The 13,314-nt window shown below is 40.5% G+C and overlaps 1 protein-coding gene across 1 annotated transcript in view; it reads right to left on the bottom strand.

The window, feature by feature from the left end:
* The window catches only part of ank1a (ankyrin 1, erythrocytic a), an 85,840-nt gene that overhangs the window by 54,143 nt on the left and 18,383 nt on the right, over positions 1-13,314 (bottom strand). The window lies entirely within an intron of this gene.

The following is a 13,314-nucleotide window of genomic DNA, read 5'->3' on the forward strand; positions in this document are numbered from 1 at the left end:
TTTAGGAAAACAGCCAACAAAACTGCATGAACTCTTGACCAGATAACCAGATAACATTTGGGTTTTTTTTCCAGGACAACTGTCTGCTCCTCTCAGAGAATCAACGTACAATAAAAGAGACAGTGTCCCAAACTTCTCCAGACAGACAGATAGCGAGACGTCTGCTCAGACTCCTTCAGCTAACATTTAAATCAAGCACATACTGCAGCCGGTCTAGTCCCGGTCACCCTGAAACACACATACAGGATCTCATACGCATGCACCAAACCCCATCTGTTACCCTCGACTGTTGTCGTGTCAGCACCAAAAACAACCGAACACAGCTCCTTTCGCGAGGCTTGCTGCCCCATGTGGCAGAAATACTTGTCAAAATATGCAATGGGGTGAAATCGCAGAATGCAGGGATTAATTACCCTGTCATAGCTGCTACTGCACATTTACTATTTACTTTACGCAAGCAACTTTACAGTTTTTAAGATGCAGTGATGCAGCCTGTCATACCAATGGGCATTTAGCACATAAACTGTCGGCTGTCGGCATAAACTGCCCGGCTACTTTAATACTGAACGCAGAGAGGGAGAGTGAGGGTGTTACATAACCACATACGAGGGTACACACATCACAAAACACACTCCCGGGCGGCTGTCTTGTTTAAGCCTTCAACAAACCCATTTGACTTCCAAGAGATCTGTAGCCTAACCACGTAGACTGGCTCCTGCAAATCTCGCCCCAGTGCAAACTTGACTTTAAATACAAAATCAAAACACAGTCCAAATGTATTTTATACTGTAACTTGGTGTTAACCATGATTATAATTTAAACCCATATTCTAGCATGCGAAAAAATCCCTTTAAAGGATAAAACCTGTTTGTTTTTCCTCATGCGTCATATTTGTAAGGAATATTTGACACGAGAAGCAAACAGACACAGAGGGGTCAGGACCTTCTCCATCAGGTTTTGTGACTGCAATGACAGATACTGTTAAACACATAGCAGGGAAGAGGAGGGCACCACACAGGAATAGACAGAGCCAGCTCAAGGGTATAGTGAATCAAACGGTGACAGCAGAGGCCAAAGCCTCTGTTAGGACACCTGAAAATAGACAAAAACTAGCAGAAAAAGGCAGCCAGAAGGCACTGTAATTTTCGCTTTGCAGGAGCCAGCTATAAAATATAACTGCATGGGAAAGCAGGTGTGGAGGAAATTGCTTGCATATGTGTTAATGTCTGTGTGAGTGTGCATGTGTGGATTTGATGCACAGGGGCGTCAAGAGTTTGTGGTGAGTTACTGAGCGTGTCAGCTTAGAAGAATAATTGGATTAAGTAGCAGACGGCTAGTGATGACAGCGAGAGGGGAGTTGAAGGAGTTGAGGGGGAAGAAGAGGAGGAGTAGGGTAGACAGACTGAGGCAGAGGGGGGAGAGAGGTACTGATAAGTAAGTATAACAGGCCACTTGCTGTGGAGCCTCTGGGAGCCACGGGACAGTGAACAGACACGCAGAGGGAGCTCAAACCGTTACGCTGAAGATTAGAGCAATAAAGGAACAACACTCATAGTCTCTGAACAACTAACTAGCAGCCTCTCGGGATTTAGCATGCTTTACATCAAACTCCAAGACCAAAAGAAGACAACCGATTTGAGTCATGAAAGAGAAAGTAGATATTTATTTGCTTTCTATATGATAAAGAGTACCGGAGCAGAGTCGTTCTGGAGACTGTTACCCTTCCACATTTGCAGATTGTCCTCCACAGTGTCAGCTGGCGAGGCAGCACTGATCATACAATTTATGACCACAGCCAAAGGAAAAGGACTGTGAGTCCAAGAAAGCGTTGTATTAAAGAGAAGATAAGTATGGAAACCGTGAATCTACTCGTTAAATCCACAGACACCGCAAACATAATTCAAAATTCCCTTTATGATTGTTTTGTTTGTTACCAAAGGTGATTTGTAACTGTAGGTTACTGAGGTACAACGTCTTACAGTCAGATGACAAAATGACACCATTAAATGAACAAGACAAAGATATAGACTACATCTGCTAAACGATGGCTAGTCAGCTGTTCATGGACTTACATGATGCAGATGATTACAATCAATCACAGATTGGTCCACTGCACTTCCAGTTACTTTCCCACACAGGCTGGAAGAGGTTTTAAATATACAACAATTCATAAAAAAATGTCAACTGTTTATGCAGTCGGATGACTGCTTAAGTGAACTGCACTGTCACTGTTTTTTGCTTCACCAACCAGTTAAGGCATCAGTCACGCAAGCCTACTGGTGACCGATCAGAGACACCATGGTAACCACCGGTTGCTAGGGGAAAGTTAATATCCGCTGACCAGTTGTTAGGTGAAACCAGTGGAAAAGTGGTATGTGGCGCTGCACCTAAAACCTCCTTGTGATTGCTTTGGCTGTTTGCTTTCATTGGCTGTAGTTTCTATGAAAGACGCCAACTTGTCTGCAAACATTTGCATACCACTTGCTAACTGGTAGTGAAAACTGTGAAGAGCACAGCACAGATTGGAAACTGAGACAGCTTACCTTCACGGTAAAAGCTGTGTGTTCTGAAACATTTTAAGAACAACTATCACTCTGAAGGTAAACGTTCTCCATCTCAGGTTTTCCCTAGCGACAGGAGGTTGAGATTTAAACCTTTGAATCAAATGAAATCACTTAAATTTTCTCACAATCTGCAGATAAATTCTTGAGTTTAGCCCAAAAACCTGAATTGTGAAGTCACAGTGATAATAAAGCATGAATTCTTCTTGCACTTTTTAGTACAAGACGATACAAAAACGTGCTGTTTATTGCCCATGTTCAATTTTTTTTCACTCACATCTTGGTAACTGTGACTTCACAATGAGTCTTAATGATGAAAGTCTCAAAATAAAGAAAACCGAAGAAACATTTAACTCAAAGTTCAAAGATGAACTTTTCTTTAACTTCATGATCTCAATGGCTTGTGTACTAAAGCTTGGAAACAAAAACAGAAGCAAATTAATCATTATACTCGTAAAGAAAAAAAACAGGTTGCTTGTACTATAACGGCATTTTCTCAGATTCCCCGATTTAAAAAAAATAATGAAATCAAAATCAAGTCAAGGTCAAACATAAGCAGCCAGTCTCGTTATTAGCATATTTGAAATGCTATATAACTGACTGAGCTTGTGTTCACTCAGCAGAGAAGTGGTGTGCACAAAGCTTTGCTCCAATTTAATAAGCATGCTACACATAAAGAGCTGCTCTCTGGTGCTCAGTGAATCTGCACAGCTTCAGTATCTCTTTATGAAAATAGTCCATATGAGAAAATTACCGACTCATTAGGAAGCAAGTACCTTTCTCAAAAGAGCTACTCATTGTTCCCGTTTGTTTTGGTCCTGAAGTGCAGCGGCTTCTCTCTTGATCGTCCACCTTCCTGCCCATTATCCCCGAGTACAGAATAAATGTCAAGTAATCAAGCTCTTAATGTCACAGGTCAAAGTAGGCCAAGAGTTCCTTGTGAAAGGCTGACACAGTATCTAAACTAAATGGATCTCTACTAAATAATTCAAACAATCAAGCAAAGTTATAACAAGAGCACATTTTCATTGAGGTGGTGGATGGCAGAGCGCTACTAGGAATACCGTAAGACACCTGATTTATCTGGTCTCCGATTCTGGTTTCAACACGATCTAAACGACCACAGCAGGAAAGCATAGGGGACATGAGATGTGATAAACAACACAGGTGATTAAAGAGGAGAAATTGGTGTGTGGAGCTCAACGGAGAGTAGAGAAGTGGGAACAAACAAACAGGAAACCTTAGAAAATGCACTGAAAAGGTTAAGCAGATTTAGAATCACTTTTTTTCTGCAGCTATTTCCAGTAAGGCTGGCTGATAAAATACAAAAATTTTACATACAGTGGCCACATGAATCAATGCAAATATGCTCCTTTAAAATCAATCAGCCATATCACCAATTTGTCTGTGTTCCTATTAAAGAGGGAAAGGCATGCTTAACAATGTCATAAAATGATCCAATTATTATTTTACTTATGGTCTCAGAGCTCACACTCGCAAATCCCTTGTTATCTAGAACCAGCTGCTCTTGAATATTCCCAGATCCAGGTTTCATGTATAATTAATGTTGTTAGTGGCTGTAATACATATAGTATATTTTATATCGCATGGACACCAGTTTGGTCACCTGAAGCTGTTTAAAATGTGCTATACAAATAAACTTTAACTTGACTACATATATATGTTGCGCTGTCCTTACAAAACAACTTAATCCTCAAGTGATGCAATGCTGTCATTACAGATTTTTTTTGCTGCTCTATATAAAAAAGGACAATCTTATAATCCCCTCCAAACAAATAAATAAAACATTGCTTCCAGAGTAAGAGAGTAAAAAGTCCATCGAGAAAGAGCGAGAGAGGAGGAACAGGAGAGTGCTGCAGATCTCAGCCTGATTAATAATGCATCGCAGGGAACTGCTAGCTCTGTGCCCAGCAGCAACTAGCCTGAGCTCCATCAGCAGAAGAGAGGCACTTTCTGGAGGGACACAGGTGGAACTGCCAGGTGGGATGAAAGGAAAGGTTGGTGCAGTCCCCTCCACCTCTCACCTCTATCCTCACTTTCTATCTAGCGCTCCATCTGGGTTCATATTCTGTCTGTGTTTGGTGCGCACTGGTGTGTGAGCATGATCAAAGTCACTCTCTAAATCCTTTAGCCCCCATTTCAACTTTTAACTCACACATTCAGATTTCACAAAGATGAAAAAAGCGCAAATACTGGAGAGTAAGACAGACACAAACACAGCTCAGGAATCAGTAATGCTGTTGGATTTTTAAAAAAGCAGAGGTTTATGATTGTGACTGATTATCGACCTCATAAGGTGAAATTATATCAGTGTTGTGTGCAACCCAAGTGTTAAAAAAAGGCTTTATTGCATGTTTAAGCAAAGGTCCCCAGCTACCCATGTGCTGTAGCTGTGTTTTCCTGGTTTGACCTAGCCTTCACTGTCACATTTAATTGCACTGGATTGCATTACACACTAAGAAGGTCTCCCTTTCTGTCCACACCTTCTCAAATCCTCCTCTCCTCCCGTCTGCTTCTGTCCCTATGGAGGTCAGAGGTCATCAAAGCAAAAAGATTACAAAAGATTAAGAAAGAAAGATCACAGCACACAGACTCCAGACTGCTTTGATGTCCTCTGCAGAAGAAACAAAGTGCACCATCTTCTGATCTTCTGTTTTATTTCCTAATTTTCTTTTTTCTCTGGGGATTGTTGAGGCGGTTAGTAGAAGCTTCTGTTGTAACAAGAAACAACCTTTTGAGCACTCGTACGTGTGACAGCGCCATTTCTAATGTAAATAATTATAATGGTGCAGCAGTGGTAATGAATACTGTAATATTTTAAGTTCTGTTAAAGTAAGAAGGTATAAAAACAAAGAAGACACAAAATTGAATAATGGGAGGGTAAGGGAAGCTATTTTAAATGAGATTATGGGTTTTATCAATGACATGACATACCCCTCCCCTTCTATTTTTTCCTCTTCTCACTGAAAGCCGTTGCTCGTCCATCACATATTCTTTATATCCAACATTTCATTACCATAATAGAAAACATGCATGGAAAAAAAAGATAAATTCAAAGAGACAGCGCAGCCAAAATCCTGGATTTGAGGGGCTTATTTTCATCTTTCTTTCTTGTCTTCTATTCTTTTATGTTGCTCTTTTCTTTTCGCTCACAGAAATGGAAAGAGACATGCCTTTTCTTCCAGCCTGTGCCTCATTATGATGCTTTTCAGGTCTGCTCTTTTGTATGGGGCCAGCCCAGAGCCATGCACATGCATAGCGGAGCAGCCGGTGGATTACCCAGGCTCACGTCAACACTTCAACAGAACCACCTACCACTCCAGCGAACGCCGCTGCCAAGTGTACCATGAATGTTATATGCTTTAATAAGTGTAGCCAAAAAGCGATGCCAAGACTAAACCAACGGGAGCTGCAGCTGTACCACAGACATCAGCATGGACAATAGATCTAGGTCTTTAAACCAGGGCACAGCCGTCACAATGCCGGACAGAATGCATCACAGTTCAGCGATGGTCTAGTCACATGGAGCATCTAACAGTCTCTAACTGAATGCCAATAAGATTGGATTTTTTTTTCGTTACTGAAAAGCCTGAGGTCATTGTCTGCTTTGAAGCTTTCAGCTTATAATCAAACATTATTCATCAAACGTGGTCAAATGATGCATTTTAATAGAAAAGTCTGGAGGCAACGCAAAGCAAAAGAAATGATAGACGATAAAAAAGAAATATGATAAATACAGGTGGTCGGTGTAAAGTTAAAAATTGCTGTAAAAAGCAAAGAAAAAGACAAAAAAAATCCTGCTACGTTTTTCAGCACTGAGACGCATAACTCTGGATTTATCTGTGTCAGCAATTTTTCACGTGGTTACAAGAGCAGCTACTCACATTATGAGGTGCTTTCAGGCAAAGATATCCCCGCATAAAGCTGTATATCCCTGTGCAAAGGAGAAGCTGTAAAACCAGTGGCATGCTAACAAAGAGAAAATATTACCAACTAGCTGGTGAATGCAGAGATTCATTTAGCGGCAAAAGAGCTCTATAATATGCTTGAAGCAAAACAGAGGAAAAACTAACTTAATGAAAGTTTAATATGCAAAAATGACACATTTTGCTCTCACACGCTGGTACAGGAAGAAATACTAGGCTGCATTTTCTAAGAGTATGTGTGCATGTTCTTATTCATGTGTGCATATATTTTACGTGTGTACACCTGTGCTCAGCAGTTATCCAAACAGAGCAGGAGGATTTGGCGCTCATTTGTCACACCTGCACTATCACCTTCTGTGGCTTCCTCCTGGGACAGAGAGACGGATGCTCTCTCTATCGCTGCTACACGTAACGCTTGTTAAACCCCTTAGCTGTAGCAAGTCGCCCTTTCTCCATCTCACGACTGTATTTTTTTGTTTCAGCACGCACGCATAGACTACACAGACAAAGTAAATCCATGCATGTAAACACACATATGGTCACTGCACAAATAGAATATTTAATATGTTTTGAACCCACAGTTTTGAGGAACTTTTTTAAGTGTTCCAAACATTCAGACTCATCATTATTAAAGAGAACTGCACCTGTTTTGCTCTGCACATCTAAGCCTGACTCCAGGAAATCATCACTTGAGGTAAATGACCAGATATCACACATCTCCCTCAGGAGCCACAAAGGTTTCATGCAGACATGCTGTAGCTCTGTCTTTTACCAAACACAACTTAAATGCACCTAAAGTAAATCCTGGCATCTGGAATTTTCAACACTCCTGAGACTGTTCATATAATACGAGTGCAGGCAAAAAGCTGACATAGATGGCCGCCGCAGTGCTCTTAAGATGAAACTTTATTGTGAGCATCCTTGATTAGATTCACACTGGGGAAATTGAATCTGAAGGGTAATATTCTCAGGAGGGAAAACGGACAAAAACTGCAGCCAGTGAGCTATGAGGGTGAGAGACAAAGCATTAAGTCTGTCAAACCCCACAGAAAAACTGATTTGTCTTCCAAACTTTCTAAGAAAGAAAAGCATACAAACCGAGCTCTCACATCAGAAACTGTGACAGGGAAAGAAAATTACATTCAGAAAGCTTTAATGTGACACCTACAAGTTTGACGGAAAGCTTTCGCCATTTGCATTGTTGTGTTTGTCTGTATGGTTCATTCATAAGATAAAAAATATAGCAGTGAATTATCACAAATACTCTTCCTGACAGCTTTATCATTAACTGTGTACTTTTACTCACTGATTGGATTCCCACAAAGCTGGTAACTAGCTTTCTTGTTAACAATTTAATATAGATTTAAAAAGACATATAATTACCTGTTCAAGATGAAAATCAAAGTCAAAAATAAGCATCAGAATGGGGAAGAAAAGTGATTGAAGTGACTCTGAATGTGGCGATGGTTGTTGGTGACAGATAAGCTGGTCTGAGTATTTCACAAGCTACTGATTTACTGGGATTTTTCAGATTTTTATACTCAGCCTACCTGAGTATAACTGCTGCCCGTGTCCATTAGGGCTGTACCATATCATATCGTGCACAATAATATTGATATAAAAGGTACTTGAAAGGCGTACCTAATAAAGTGTCTATTGAGTGTAGAAACACTATTTTGAAAAGGAAAGGAGAGAAATATTCTGTAGACGTACTGAGGTGAGACAAAAGTTGTCCCTCCTGCTGTTACCAGTCTGACTTTAGAGAGACTCCTCCATGTGCCAACTCCTGCTTTATGTCTGTGAGGCTGCAGTACTGCTGCCACTGGTAAAGGTTTCTGTGCTTCTCTGCATGTGTGAGAGCAAGGATATGAACACACAGGGAGTCATGATGAAAACGCACAATGTTACATTAGAAATATCATCAAGCTGTAAAAGAGTCTGAGAGGAGGACACAACAAAATCACCCAAAAAATGGCCCACATTTCTGCAGCTCAGGGCGATGCCACAGCTGTGACAGCCACAGAAAGCTAGTGCGTTTATTACTTCTAGTAGACCTCTGCCCATGTGAAAGAGTCTAAGTGCACAATATTAGGCGATATATGATGGGTTTGAAATGATGGGCAATAAAGATTTTTGGGGATTCGCATGCAGCCAAATTCTTTAGAGGAAATCGAGACAGATTAATAGAAGATAACAACAAAGGTATGCAAAAGAGCAGCTCGTAACTGAATCGGCAGGAGGTATGTGTTTGAAAGACGTCATTGGATTGCTTTACTGATCAGCTGGTGAAGATGAAAAACAGATCAAAGGGTGGCAATCTGTTTTTGAAACTAATTTGAATAAATCATGACTATTTTGTTTGTTTTCTGTGGCAAAGAGAATAAAAAGAGTTTTACATTCAAAACATGTAAAACTGAACATAGCAAGTAACACAACAAACAGTCGGTACTTTGGGGAGTGACTGGTTCATTTTAGTGGTAGTTTCAGCATCACAAATATCAAGTCAACTGTCATTTAAGTAATTTAAGCAGTTGTACAAGTCCATGTACCGCAAGTCTGTATTTTTTTTTTAAATAAAATGTACTCTGACTCACTGTATAAGGACCACAATTGTACTGCATGTACACCTCTCTTTGATTTCTCGCCTTTTACGGTGCATCACTCTTACACTCTTTCTGCAGTCTTTTTTCACATATCTATCTGCAGTATTGACACACACACACACACCGATGAGCTGTTGCAAAGCCGTTCATGAAGAGGGCACGTTGAGCTCCTCACTGCAGTTCTTCCCTGACTCTGTAGTCAGCACAAACGGCACGTGGCTCAAATCCACACCCATGTGAGAAACACAGGCACACTCTCATACCTTCACATTCAACTTAACAGTGCTGCAGCCACGCACGAGCCTGCACAGATTACCTGCGTGTAAATCAGCGTCCTCGTAAAGAAACGTCCAATTGCTCACATGCAGTCACACACAGCGAGCAAGCTGAATGCATCTAAAAATAGCAACCCATGGCACCCCCACCATCATCACTATTCTATTCATCATCCCTTATCAGCAGTGTGGGGCTCAGTTGTTGGACAGTCAAACCGCTTTCATGGAGCTTTCCTAGTCTCTCCATTGGCACAGACAGTGATATCACCATACCCTCTTTTCAATTCTTGTCCTCCATCTCTTCTCTCTGATATTTCCGTCTTGTATCCCTAAGCCCCTTCCCTTTCCCCTCATCCTCTCTTTTTCTCTCTCTGGATTCTTAGTGGGAATGACATTCACTAAAGTGCAGAAAGAAAGATGAGGGAGAACAGGAGGTGACATCCCAGAGGACAACTTTTACCTTGGATGAGTAGACCTATAGAGACAGAAGATGTCATAACTACTACTAACATAACAGATAAAAGCAGATGCATCAAAGAGATGAATAAGGGAGTCCTTTTTTTTGGAGAACCAACCCTGAGAAGAACAGCTGGTTTCTGTAATGGAGTAATCTGCTTATATCAAGTGATTAATCTTTACAGTAAGTCTGAATTATCAGGAAACGCTAAAAAAAAAAAAAAAAAAAAAAAAAAAGGACTGAGATGACATTTTGGTATTGTTTGATGAACAGCTACAACTGAAAAGTGTTAGGTATACTGACACAACATGTATCAAATGCTCAGTATTGAGAAGCATTTTTCATCCACTTTCCCAGTTCCAGGTTGCGGGCAGGGGGACTGGAGGCTGTCCCATCTGTCACAGGGCGAAAGGCAGGGTACACCCCCTAAAGGTCAGCAGTAACACTGAGTTACTTCTGACAATTTACCTTCAGAGTGCCTTTAATAAATTATTATACTCAATACCCAAGAACATCATCTCCTGGTCAAAATGGTCGTGCTATGATTCCCAAAACTGAACCATAGACGGACGAATGATGATGTTGTTTCATCTGAGAATAAACATGTAGTAAAAATGACTCTTACAAAGTGAGAAACATGGTTCAGATTAATGCAAAGAAAAGGTTATATGCATTTGTGTTTGTTCTTTTTCATTTGTTGTACAGTGACGTTAACACACTGCCACTTTCTGGCTGTAATATCAGCATCATAAACTCAGGGATGCTATCTAAGGTCGGGCGATTGGACGACTATATTGACTATTGATGATAGGCTTTCACTGATCATTTTCACAAGGGCAATTTATTTAATTATGTATTTATAATACATGCATTTCTATTACATGTCCAAAGACATGCAGTTAGTGGGGATAGGCTAATTGATCAATCTAAATTGTATAGGTGTGAATGCGGGAGTGAATGTGAGCACGAATGGTTGTCGGTCACTGTGTGTTGGCCCTGCGACAGACTGACAACCTGCCCAGGGTGTATCCCGCCTGTCGCCCAATGACAGCTGTCATAGGCTCCAGCATCCCCTGCAAACCTGAAAAGGATAAGTGGAAGCGAATGTATGGATGTATTTATTTGCCCATGAGTACGTTTGCTAAAAATGTTGGGTGAAGCTCAGAGAAGCAGCCAACGGAAAAAATAATAGCGCTCTTCCAGCTGTGAGCAAATGCACCCTCCCCAGATGGCGCCCAAATGTAGCGATTCATTTGCTCAAACTCATGACAGACGGAAAGAAAGGTAGTCGCCCATGTTCAGAAAAAAAATGTATTTAAATTAAAAAAAAACAAACATAATGGTGGGGAGGGAATCAAAGAGAACTGTGCTTACAGGCCGATCCAGTGTTTGCCTGTCTTACACACTTGACCACACAACAAATACAAAATAAAACAAAAAGCAAGTTAAAAATCCAAATGTCTCTTCCAGCGAACATAAAAAAATCTCAGACGTAAAGTTAGGTCTTTTGTGCAATCTCAAATAAGTATATAAATAAGTAAATAAATAAATGAATAAATGAATAATCCAAAAAGTAATTAATCCTGAAACAAACAAAGAAGATAAAATATTCCCTCCAAACAAAACGTATAGAGTCTAAATGCGCAAAGCAGTCCGTGCACAATTACATTGCTCCGCCCATCAAAAGTCACCTGCTCGAATGTATCGCCTATCGTTGGTTATTGGACTGACGATTGACAATTTTTCCCTTTTTTTTCTTGCTAGAACATCTAACAAGCATGTCTGGGAAAACCTTCATTTTGGGATTTCTTTTGTCAGTTCACTACTCTGACAAGATACAAGTCCTCTGCAAAAGTGTTATCTAAAAAAAAAAAATCCAAAACAAATCCAATTCCACACCCAGACTTCAAAGATTATTCATCGCACATTGTTCAGCTCCACAACATGTTTCACAAAATGCGGCGGGAAAAATGTTCTTCCTGGCTGACAAGCGCAAACAAAACAGAAATAACCGGAAAATGAAAAATACCTCATCGGAGTAACAGCGGGTTATAAAAAAATAGTCTTTGCTTTAAAGTTATGCAGAATCGAATAGTTATAAGACTAATATATCACTTGATTTGGTGGGTTGCCTACAAAATGCAAATATGATTTCAAAATACAATTTACTTGTTACACATGATTGATGCTTATAAAATAGAGCAATGATGATACCGCAGTTGCACCTGGAAGAAAAGAAACTGGAAAAAGGAAAAGAAAAGAAAAAAAACAAGTCTGAGTCATTTTATAACAGCCAGAAATGATGCATGATGTTGGCTGCAGGTGTGAATCGGCTCCAAAAGTAGGTTAATAAACCTAATGGTGAAAAACGAGGTGACAATAAACTAATTGGCTGACAGAGCTCTTTTGAAGAAGTTTATACTTCCACTAAAATGAGGCGCATCCATTTTAAGCTGTCAGATTAGCAGTCTGAAGAGTCTGAAGTTCCAGCAAACTCTGCATCTTATGAGCCTTTTTTTTTTCTCTGCAGTACCGTCTTCTCGGTTTTTGGACATCATCTACGTGCAGATCCTTTACATGGTGGCCTTGAGAAATGAAACAGGCCAATATGGACCTCAAAGTAAAAAATGACTTCAACAAACCCGTGACGATCCTTTTTGGGGGATCAAATAGTTCATCTAAATGAATATCACCGTTTCTACAGATCCCTTTGTGTCACACCGACAGTGAACTCACAAACCCCTGTCACTCAGTATCTAAATTAACTTCCCCCTCACACTATTTGAAGATGAAAACACACATACAATAAGCTCTCTCCACTAATGCACACCTGTGGCCTGAGAAGAAAAATACATTTCTGTTCTCACAAAACATGTTTTCCCCTTTTAAAGGAGACACATACCGACCACAAAGAAGTCCCTAACCCTCAGCAGGACCCACTGAAACAGGAAGAGAGCACTTGAGTTGGGATTTTTTGGGTAAGTGTGGCTTAAGGGGGTTGTCCACACTGAAGACGTATAAAGAGGCGCACATGGAAAGGCTGGGGTCAGTTCAAGGGCTAAAGAGAAAGAAAAGCAGCAGAGAGTAAAAAAAGATTTGAGCATCTTAGAAACTGGAGAGCTGCGAAGAAACAGGGGGAAAAGTACAAAGGAGAGGGGAGAGAGCAGTAGGTTTTTGGATGTGATGAGAGTGCACATTGTAAGTGAAGCTGTACACGATAAGAGGGGTCAAGAGGGAGAAAAACAGCGAAAAGCGAAAAGGTGATATACTGTTGGCCCTACAGAGGCGGCGTGTTTTCACTGGGAAACACAATGTGTGGGAAAATACTCTGAAAAAAAATTATCATCAGTGAGAGGTGGGATACCAGGTACAAATATTTTGGATCAAAGTAAGTGAACTGGCAAATCAGCAATTAGTTCTGTAATTCAAAATGAGAAAGGAAACGGCGTGCTCTGAAAAAAGCTGCGAGCT

Source organism: Rhamphochromis longiceps, linkage group LG12, assembly GCF_057381845.1.
Source record: "Rhamphochromis longiceps isolate RC_006_pf linkage group LG12, R_longiceps_female_GT1.1, whole genome shotgun sequence".
Taxonomy (NCBI): Eukaryota; Metazoa; Chordata; class Actinopteri; order Cichliformes; family Cichlidae; genus Rhamphochromis; species Rhamphochromis longiceps.